General features: G+C 44.0%; 1 protein-coding gene across 5 annotated transcripts in view; it reads left to right on the top strand.

The window, feature by feature from the left end:
- The first annotated feature begins 923 nt into the window (after positions 1-923).
- Positions 924-11,084, top strand: part of PLEKHA1 (pleckstrin homology domain containing A1) — a 31,466-nt gene continuing 21,305 nt past the window's right edge. For 4 of the 5 annotated variants that reach the window (XM_053983544.1, XM_053983539.1, XM_053983543.1 and 1 more), the window contains exon 1: positions 924-1,035. The gene's annotated coding sequence lies outside the window, so the exon portion shown is untranslated. Of the gene's footprint in view, positions 1,036-1,173; positions 1,266-11,084 lie in introns of those variants that run through there. The other variant, XM_053983541.1, reaches the window with a different exon arrangement.

Below are 11,084 nucleotides of genomic sequence, written 5' to 3'. Positions count from 1 at the left end.
TCACTGCTTTAAGAGAGGGAAAAAAAAATGTCTGCGTTGCTATTTCAGAAAACACAAAGTTTTTCAGTATAAATTTAATATCTGCTTAGAAAAGAAGTAACTTCCTGGTAAAACTGGTTAAACATCATTTCGGGAAATTGTCATTTGCTGCTAGGACCGATGGCAAAAGGCTGTGAGGCAGCACCTGAAGGTGAAGATAGTTCAGCTGTGGGACACACAGACCTCGAGTTTTTTGCCACCTTAGCAAAGTATACACAGATATATATCAACCTCTTGATTTACTACATCCTTAAAGCTTGTTAGCTGCAGGATGTCCTTGAGTAAGGGAAGCCAACTGTGCTGTGTGTTCTAGGGGTGCTCATATTCGATTTGCCATCAGCCAGGACCCCCCGCTCCTTTTCCAGGGCGTTGCTCTCCGGTGTCATTCCAGAATCTGTCCAGACATCCAGGGCTGATCTATCCCAGGTGCAGAATCTGGCAACTGGCCTGTTAAATATCATGTGGGTGGTGAATGGCAGCTCGCAGAATCATAGATCACAAATCAGTTTGGGTTGGAAGGGACTCAAAGCCCACGAATTTCCACCCTCTGCCATGGGCAGGGACACCTTCCACCGTCCCAGGCTGCTCCAAGCCCCGTCCAGCCTGGCCTTGGACGCTTCCAAGGACGGGGCAGCCACAGCTTCTCTGGGCCAGGGCCTCCTCACCCTCCCAGGGAAGAATTTTACAAAACACGCAACATTTCCCTCCCTGCTGCGGCCTCCCCATCAAACGCGCGATTAAAACCCCAGGGTTTGGACTACAACTCCCATCATGCCCCGCGCCTCGCCCCTGCCTCCGCTCCGCACTACATGTCCCGGCAGGCCGCGGGGCGGTGCGGGCGGTGGCGCGGCGGCGCGTGCGCAGTGCGGGCGCCGGCGGTGCGGACGGAGGCGGCGGGAGCAGCCCGTTCCCGGTGCGGGCGCGGGAGCGGGGCCGGGAGCGGGCCCGGGGAGCGCCCGGCTCTCCTCACGGGGCTCCCGCACTGCCACCACTCCAGTAAGTGCCTCGGCCCGGGGCGGGGCTCGGCCCGCCCCGGGTGATGCCCTTCCTTCCGCGCCTGCCCGGTGTGTGACCGCGCAGGGCACTGTCCTGTTCCCTCTCCCTCCTTTTTTTTCCTTTCCGCTTTCCCTGGAAGGCGCTCTGCGGCGCGGGGGCTCTGCCCGTGGGGCCGGCGCGGTGCGGGGAGCCCCGGTGGCGCGGGCAGGGCGCTGTCACGGCCCCCGGAGGTAAGAGGCGAGGTGATCTCAGCGCTCGTCACGGTGCGCGCTGCCTCCGCCGCTCGGCCGTGCGAGCACGGCGGGCAGGAGCGGGGGCAGCGACGGCAGCGGGCAGGAGCGGGGGCAGCGGGCAGGAGCGGGGGCAGCGGGCAGGAGCGGGGGCAGCGGGCAGGAGCCGGGGGCAGCGGGCAGGAGCGGGGGCAGCGACGGCAGCGGGCAGGAGCGGGGGCAGCGGGCAGGAGCGATGGAGCGATGGCAGCGGGCAGGAGCGATGGCAGCGGGCAGGAGCGATGGCAGCGGGCAGGAGCGGGGGCAGCGGGCAGGAGCGATGGTAGCGATGGCAGCGGGCAGGAGCGATGGCAGCGGGCAGGAGCGGGGGCAGCGGGCAGGAGCGATGGAGCGATGGCAGCGGGCAGGAGCGATGGAGCGATGGCAGCGGGCAGGAGCGATGGAGCGATGGCAGCGGGCAGGAGCGATGGCAGCGGGCAGAGCTGGTGCTGCTGCGGGGCTCCGTGAGGGCGCCCCGGGCCGCCGCCTCGGCTCGCTGCGCCTTTGGGATCCCCGTCCCGGCAGAGCTCGGAGGGGCTGGGACAGGCAGCGAGCGGCGCCGGGTGTGTTTTGAGCTGTGGAGAGGGATGTGCGGGCAGGCTGTTGGCACGCTCCGAGCCGTGCTCTGGGTTAGCTGTAACCGGGGCTGGTTACTTACTGAGACAAAGTGTCTTTAAATGGATAACTTGACTATAAATGAACGTTAAACTGTAACCACTGTTGTTATATGCGCGGTTTTTATCACCTGTAGAATTCCAGATAGGCATTTGACATGCTGCTGGACTTAACAAGGACTTAAATTCTGTATGTGTTGTGCAGACTAAAATTCCGTGTGTGTTGTGCAGCTCCCTTGGGAGGAACTAATGCATGACCTTCATAAAAAGGCATTATGTTGGTGCATCAAATGTTTGCAAAGTAACATCAAGAGGACAGCAATTTTCTCTTTGGCAAGCTTCTGCTTTGAGGCCTTCTGTAAGAAAAATGTCTTAATTTTCACTAAGCAGTATTGTGTTTATAATCGAGCAGAAGGAACAGTCTTCGAGTGGGGAAACAGTTTTTTGTTACACTCAGCACCTGAATTAGGCATCAGCAGAGTGGTGTTACCTGAGTAAAGCTGAGAGGTGGAATCTTTTAAATTTTTTTTATATTCTTAAGACCTCCATCTCTCCATGCTTCACCTTCTTCTCAAAGCAGAGTACTTTTAAGGAGGCTACTAGGCATAGAGCAAGCTGAACAGCATCAACTTCTTTGATGCCTTCTGACAAATTCCTTGCTTTCCTGACAGAGGCTGTAATGTTTATAAAGATAAATTTTCTCTCCTTACCCAATCCCATACATGACCCTGCAGGACAGAGCCGTATTTGCTCCTGCCATTTTGGGGCCTACGATGTGTGAGGAGTGGCTTGTCACTGTTGAAACCAAAGCAACAGGGTTTTTTGTGTTTTGGATTGGGTTTTTTTTTATATATATTTGAGCTGCATTCATTTTGACGCAGCACAAACACAATCCTAACTGAGCTGGAAGTGTGTGTGGTAGCTGAGTGGTTGCTCTCTCATGAGTTACTCTGCCTTATGGAACAGTGAACTTGCATTTTAGGTCCATTCAGTCTTGTTTCCTCCTACATGTTATTTTTAGTTGAGAGAGTCACAGCAGTAACAATGCATGGAGCTGTCAGGTTTGTGAAGCACAGAAGTGTAGAAGTGCAGTTTTCCCCTTTGTCACATGGGGAAGTGTTAAAAAGTGGGCTGAAATCTCTCTGTGGTGGGGAGAGATGCTGGGCCTGGCTGATATTTGGAGGAGAGTCTTTTAATTCAGGGATAGATAAGCACTGATGCAGAAAGTGATAATTCAAGAAATAATACATGGGGGTTTTATGTGTCCTGGGCATCACTGAGTGCTACACTGCTGGAGTCAGCTTTGCATAAAATACAAACCTTTGTGTGACTCACGAGTCACTTTGTGTGACTCTCAAAAATCAGTGATTTGATTTTTGCGAGTGTAGAAGATTTAATTCCAAGTTCATAAATTCTAAAGGCATCTATTTTCTTGAGCTATTTCTCTGCTTTAAAACTACATTTGGCCTCATGTTCCATTGCATAGTTCTGCATTTTAGAGGTGAAATTAAAGCAGAAGATGCACAGTGGGTCACTGGCAGGTGTAGTGCAGTGCTGAGATGTTTCAGGGGAGCAGATGCTTTCATGCAACTTAGAGAATAGGCAAAGAATAATCATTGTATAAAGAAAATAGGCAGCATCTTCATGCTTTCCCTCCTCTCCTCCTGTATTTATTTTTCCTCAGGAGTAGTAGGTGAGTGACAGAAGACACACACATGGGGAATACAGAAGACATGTGCATGAGGAAGAGACCTGAATGCAGGAAAAGGCATTTTTTTCCAGGTAGCTGGAGCTTGTTCCAGAAAGCAGCAGAGATATCTCAGCTCAAATAAAGGCTGATGGCATGTCAGAGAGTTGGTGTAGAAGAGAGGAAGTGCAGAAGTCAGTTTTTATTGACTGTAACAGATTAGAAAGAACTTGAGGACATTACTGAAATGAGAACAGGTCTCTGCTTGTAACACAGTCTCCAGTGCAGTGTTGGATGTAGCCCAAACTGCCAGGCCAGCAAAATTCTTAATCTATTTTAGTAGATTTAGAATTCCATCTATGTCTTTATTACTGACTGTTCCTGGTTATTTAAACTGACAGTTATCATAGTAAATGCAGTTCCTCCAAAGTGCAGCAAACCAGCAGTGCTGGGGAGTGAGTACATGCTCTAATGAGAATTTTTGCATGCTCTGCTGTGCTTTTGTATGTATCCAGCTCTGCATCAGTGTCTAGACAAACAATAGCTTGTGATATGAGAGCATGTATCTGTCTTGCAAGATGGGTTTTGGTGGGGTTGGTTTTTTTTTTTTTTCACTGATAATTATGAACAATAGGAACAGTCTTAGAAAATACTTACTGGGGTTTGCAGCCAAGCGAACCTTTGTGCAGTTGTATAATTGCATGAAAATACAGGATAGTAAGCTATTTCAGTGCCAAAATGGGAATTTAGGTAACTGGCTTTAGCATAAGACATTTTTACAGCGTGGAACAAGTGCTTAAGAATTCATCAGGAAATAATATAAAGAAACAGAAAAATCAGTTCATGTATTCCTTTGGTTTTGAAACTAAATGCAATGGGACTAAATGCAAATGGCTAGAAGCATAGCTGTCAATGATTCATAAAATTATACAAGAAACCTAAATATGATAATCCTAGTGAGTTTATTTGACGTATGAAAATAATGTAACCGCTTTAAAAGATTCACCTGCTGAAGAGGTCTGAGTGACAATGGTTCAGGTTTTGAAGTTATACTTCAATGCAGAGAATCACTGAAATTAGTTGGAATGGAGGGATATGGCTGAGCTGCTTCAAATTTTTTTCTGATCTTTCAAATTAGGACTTTGAAAATAGATGGGTCTAAGGTCATCTTGATGCATGCTGTACCCTAACTGTGAGAAGTATTTAGGTACGTGTTGGTATAGGGCTCAGTTCTATAAATAACGCTTTCCTCTCAGTGCTAGGTAAAGCAGCAGGGTTTTGTTGCTGTTGAGGAAGGAAGCTGGTTCATTGTCTCAGCACTAAACAGCATTTTCTCCCTCCAGGGACTTGCAGAAGCATCTAGAATGTGTAGGTGTTTCTTTAATCTTGGAGAAGGAACTTATTAAGCTTTCTGGTGCAGAACTGTATGAGCCACTTACTCTTAACAGATGTTATCTGCACAAGTAGGGAGTTGCAGGTCTGGTAGACATTTGTGGCATTCAACAGTTTAAACAGTTTTCAGGTTTGAACATATGCCTTTGCCTTAAAATCTGAATAGTTTCAGGTATTTTATGTAGAAGAAAGGTGGTTCAATAGTGAGGTTGTTGCTCTGGGACTTGGGAAACAGGTTCAGCTCACTGTGTTGCCAAAAAGCTTCCTGTGTGGCCTGGGACAAGCTGCTGCTGTGTCCCTCCATTCTCATGCAGAGAGTGCTGAGCAGCAGCTCAGCATCACAGGAGTGCTCAGGGTATGGCAGGCTGGCTGTGGCCAGGGGAGGTGCTGACGTGGGGCACAGAGCTCCCTAGTGCTGGGAGAGAGAGGCTGAAGACACTGCCCAAGTTAAAAAGCTAGGGGTAACCTCCAGGCAGGAGGAGGAAAACCAGAAAAAATGTTTTGACTGGAAATCTCTGGTGTCACTTAGAGAAAGCAAGTCCTTAAAACTTTAAGGAGCGTTGCATGGCCTTGTTTGTTTAACAGAATTTTAAAACAATGCTTAAAATACCCACACAAACATGTAAATCTTTTATGTTATGGTTCTGCCACAGAGGGGACAGTAGCAAAGCTCTCTCTGTTCCTTTGTTGGCTGTTTTCTTCTTTGGAAGATGCTTTTAATTCCAGCTAACCACTGCATCCAGATGTTCTGGATATTAATTTAGATCATTTGTTCTGCTGGCATGGTAAGCAGAATCTCTTAAATTGGACCTGATTTACTAACTTTTCATATGAAAGTGGTTGAGCTTTTCTACCTCTCCACTCCCCCAAAGGGAAAAAGAATTTGCAGCCACCTCTAATGAGCAGTGTCTTTAATAGTGTTATAGAGTTAAAAGTATTTTGGATTTAAAATCTTTCTGTTGAAAATAGGGCACTGTCATTGCTATAAATTGAAAATGTAGACTAGACAGCAATTACCAAGCTCTGCAAACATGTTTTCATTGTTCAGAGTCAACACTCCCAGGAACAGTCTCTGTATACTGACAGATAGGTGATAAATTAATTCATTTAATATGTAATTTCTTTAATGTGTATGCTCTCCCTGAGTGCTTTGGTACCCACCATATTTACATCCCATGTCCAAGAAAATGTGTTGGAACTTGTTTCAGACTAGTGACTTAATTAAGTGTTCTTCTGTTGAGCACTAAAACATTTACATGCCAGGTTTGTTGTAAGAGTCTTAAAACTGCACTTCAAAAGATGTTGTTCAATATGTTGGTTAACTCTTTAGGGAGGCTGAAAATGACAAATGAGAACTTAGGCTGGGCTAATAATTCAGCTGGCAAGTTATTCCTATATCTGGTAGACCATGCCTGATTGTACAGCAGTGCTGGAAGGTTGGGTAACTTAAAGGATGTTAAAAGTGTGTGTGCTGATTCAGGACTTCGGGGTTTGGTTATCTTGACTTTTTTATCATTAACCTTTTTCTTGTATTTCTTCCTTAAATCAAGTTCACTGTAGATGCTGTAATTTATCTATATTGTCTTCCTACTTCATGCTGGTGCCCTGATTTTTGGGTGGAGGAGCATGATTCCTTCAGGTAGTCCATTTGCTGCCTTTTTGTGGGAGGCAGCAGTACAGGGTGTTGAAAACCAGCCTGTTGCATGCTCGTGGTACATCCAGGATTTCCAGGCTTGCTGGACGTACACAGGACTTGGGATTCTTCTGGAGTGTTTCTGCCCACAAAATGCCAGGAGCCTGCCTGGTACTTTTGGGATTATTCTGTGGGTGAAGGGGTGTTATTCTTCCTTAACACCATAACTGATGTTTTGAGAAACACCTTTGTCAGTGCAGAGCAGCAGCTGGGCAGTAGCTGGTATTTGTGTCATCCCACAAATGAGGAGGAAGGTGAGGCAGAAAGCCACAACCATAGGCTGTACCTGCCATGAGGACAATTCCCCGTGCTCATGGCTTGGTTCCAAGGCTGCTGGAAGTGAATTCTGTGAGAATTTACAGTGAGTGATGTGCTTTGAGTGTTGTGGCACTGTGCCAGAAAACCTGGCACTGCAGAGCAGCTTTCTGCAGAGCAGATAAACTTCGTGGGGTTTATCTGTGTGTCAGGTGAGACTTCTTTTAAATATGCCAGAGTGGGGTTTGATTTTCTTAATTTAAGGTGTATAAAAAAGGGGAGGGGGAGGGTAATGTCCCAAAAACTTTGCCATTTTATGGGAGCTTAATTTTCCCCTCCCACCTTGGTAGACAGGAGCTGTGCATCTGTAAGTGCACATTGAGTGTCTTACATGAGACAGGCAAAGCCCTGTTCTGCCTAAAGAGCTTTCACTACACTTGCACTTACTGAAGAGCTCTGAGATTAGTCCTAATCTCTGGAAATCCTTGTGTAGTTCTGATATAACTGACAAGTGAGCTGGATTCTGGAGGAAATATCAAATCTTTGCAGTAGAGGGAATTTTGACCCACATAGTCGATTATACAATGAAATGAACACAGTTGGTCCTGTAAATATTAAAATAAATGAGGTGAAAATTGAGCAGCAATGATTTTTTTCCTTTCCAAAGTTTTGATTTAGGTGAACTGTTGCATTTTTCTTTATTTTGCATTGGATTTGCTAAATTAGATCTACAAAACCAAAATTGATAATCAGTTACTCACTTTGTGTGCTTTGATTTCATTAAATCCTTTTATATCTGTAAAAGAGTTCAAATCAAATATTCACCTGATAATGTTCTTTTCATTATTGTTATTGAAATGAACTGAAAAATCAGTTATTTACAGCCTTTTCTTTAACAGCATAAGAGTATTCTGTGAAAAGTGAAGATATTGCTGATTTCCTAAGCAGCTGGCCTTTCCATTTCTTACATACTTCCCAGGAAGAAGGTCTGTGTTTATTTGTACTGCTGAGTTTATACCCAAGATTCCGAGTGAAAAGCAGCAAGACTGGCTCAAAAATGGCAAACTTCATTATTCAAACAGCCTCACCTTCTTTTTGTATTGGACTTCTTAAAGTCAAATAAGCTTCACCAGGATTTGTAGTTTGAGTCAGATGGGAATTTGAAATAGCTGGGAGCGTGTGGAGTTTAAGTGCTTGGAGTGGTTGGCCTGGATGAAACAGTTATTAGTTGATTATTGAAATTAAACAGGTGACTAACTAGTAATAATAAGTAATCTAGTAAGTAATGTGGTTATTTCCTGCTTAATTTTTAATTTGTTTTGGTTGTCATGAATGGATACTTTCTATAGACGAAGCATGTAAGCATCCTTGAGAACAAGGACCTCATTTGTCATAGCTGGAGTTTTGGAGGTGGCACTTAGAATTTTGAAAAGGCCGATAAAAAAAATTTACAATAATTGTAAATATGATTCAAGTCTGAACTTGCATTTTTAAAAAATTTTAACTAGTACGTAATTGAAATTGATAAGCATTTAAAAACTTTTTTTAAGGCTTGTGTGAGATATAAGTCAAATTGAACTAGAGTAACTATATTTTGTTTTCTTTTATTGCATTTAACTCTGGTTATATCTCATTTTGAGTAATTATAAACTCAAAACTATATTATGCAGAGGCTTAAAATAAAGTGATGAAAGTTACATCTGACTGTTGTAAAGACTTGGTGTTATTGAACATATTCTGTCACTGTCTTTCAGCTTTGTTATTTTACTTCATTGCTTTGTAATTTGGTCATCACTCATAAGTTATTAATGTATTAATTTCAAGAGGTTTTTTTTTATAATGGCCTTGTTGCACAGGATGCTTCCCTTTATTTGTGTTAGTTCAGTGTGTTTAGAGGGACAATTAAAATAATTGTTTTAGCTGGGCAAAAACCCTTAATAGGTGAGGTTGGTTTTGGTTTTTTTTTTTTTTTTTTTGTTGTTGTTGTTTTGACTTAAAACATCAGTGATAGAGAGGAGTTTTGCATCCTGTGAAGTGCATTTCCTCATTCCATCATATCCCAAAGCCTTTGGCTGCTATTGCAAATACCTTAAAATGGAGGAAAACAGTTCAGATCAGAGCAGGAAACATCACTTAGAGAAATTTCTGCAGAAATTTTTGAGGAAGTACCAGTCTGTTCTATCGTGGAACTTCTAGATCAATATTTGAAATAGACCAGGGGATGATGGATTCAGATAACTCCAGAACATTTTCCATAGAACTCCAGATTTCCCTTAGAACATACTGATATTTTTTTTTTTTCCCTGAGGTGAAAGTAACATTGAATAAAATTAATCATTTGACTTGCTGAGGTGCACTGGAAGAGATGGGAGTGGTTGGCTTAGCCTGATTTAACGAGTGTTCCTGGAAAACAGCAGATCAGCATTTTGAGCACAGAATCACAGCTGGATAAGACTGAAGCTCAAGATAAGGCTGCTGGTTTTGTTAGATGATTCAGCACTGCAACCATGAATTTTTCTATATTGTGGTCTGCTTGGAAGTTGGAAGCTGGGGGAGGGGTGTATCTTTTGACATTCCTCATAATTTGGTCAGGGATAGGAGAGGTCAATGCCTCTTGTGCTAAAGGTTTTTTAATTTGGAAAATTGATTTCTGCTTAGGAATTTTTTTCCAGTTGAGTACTGGCCTTTTGCAGCTGGTTTTTCCTCCTATTTGACTACTTTAGAATGGGAATCTGAATTTAGGGGGCAGTGTATCCTGGAGACTTCCAGATCTCATTTTTAGATGTAGTTAAAAAGTTGATCATGGTGTCATAGGCTGCTGGCAAATCAGTCATGTCTTCCCCGTTAACAGAAGTATCCAATGTCTGCTGTACCCTCCAGGACAAAAATGAGGCAGTGGAGGATCTTTGGGAAATGGAAAAACTGGGCTTTTAATTTTAAATCTATAAATTCTGAATTATCTCTTGTTGTCAAAAGAATTGCAGCCAAGTTATCTCTCCAGCTCCTGGATTAGTTGTTTGTGGGGTTTTTTTGTTATGTTTTGGTAGTATGGAAGCTGTATGAAGGGTGAGCAGGGATCTATAGTATTGTCTCATAGTATAAGTTATCTCTCTGGTGGGCTCCCTGTGCTGGAAAATTTTCAAGGAAATAAAAAGATGTTTGAACTACTGTCTCTGGAAGATTTATGTGACTTGTTTTCAGAGGCTGCTCTGAGCTGCTTGTCTTAGGGTTGGAATTTGCCCCTCCCTGCTCCCCTTCCTTGTCCTGGATGTACAGAAGAAGGAAAGCTTTCACTGCAGTGTTCTTCAGGGGATAAGCAGGACAGTCTGAACTCATCTCTTCCCCTCGGGAGGCTGTAAATGGTCAGTAAAAGAGATGACCAGCTGGAGAGCAGCTGATTTACAGCAGGAAGCTGAGAGTAATTGCCTAGGCAAAAGCCAGGAACCCTCACTAATTAAGCTGTCCCTGGAACTGCAGGAAAGACTGGAGATCGCTGGGGTGCTGCTTTACCTTCCCTTTGTGCTGCTGGAGCTGCTGTAAACAGCAGAGCTTAAAAAGGGAGCTGGGGAGGAGGGGTGGGCATGACTCATGGCATCATTTTATATTTATCAAGTGGAGGTGTATGAGTGTTGTTCTTCATTTCATAGGGATGAGTAAGTAGGTAATGGATGTTTCTTAATCTTCCTAGCTGATAGAAAAAGAACCCCAAAGTCGTCTCCTGGGGTGAGTTAAATCCAAAATTCCAAATGTTAAAGAGCAGGAAGTAGAAATGTTCCTCTAAATTAAAGAAATAAAAGTAACAAAATACACCTGAAGCTTGGGGGAAAGACATGTGAAATAAAGAGGTATTAGGTGCCCTTCTTGTGTTTCTTAATCAAACTCTCCTGTCATAGTGCAAAGCCTATTGCATGGTCTTTTTATGAGGACAAAATTCCACTTGCTTTAGTCAGCCAGTGGTCCATGGTTTGTACCTACCTGTGGAAATCAAGTCAAGGAGAGATTGGGCCATAGAAATGTTATCTGGCATCTCACTTCAGTCTTGTCTAGACTTTGTACTTGAAGATACAAAGGCTGCAACCAGTCTGTAATGGAGGTGAACTCAAGAACAGGTGCTGGTGGGAAGCTAAAAATAGGAATTA

This window comes from Vidua macroura, chromosome 8, assembly GCF_024509145.1.
Source record: "Vidua macroura isolate BioBank_ID:100142 chromosome 8, ASM2450914v1, whole genome shotgun sequence".
NCBI lineage: Eukaryota > Metazoa > Chordata > Aves > Passeriformes > Viduidae > Vidua > Vidua macroura.
The sequence above is the reverse complement of the archived record's forward strand: the minus strand, read 5'-3'. Positions and strand labels throughout refer to the sequence as shown.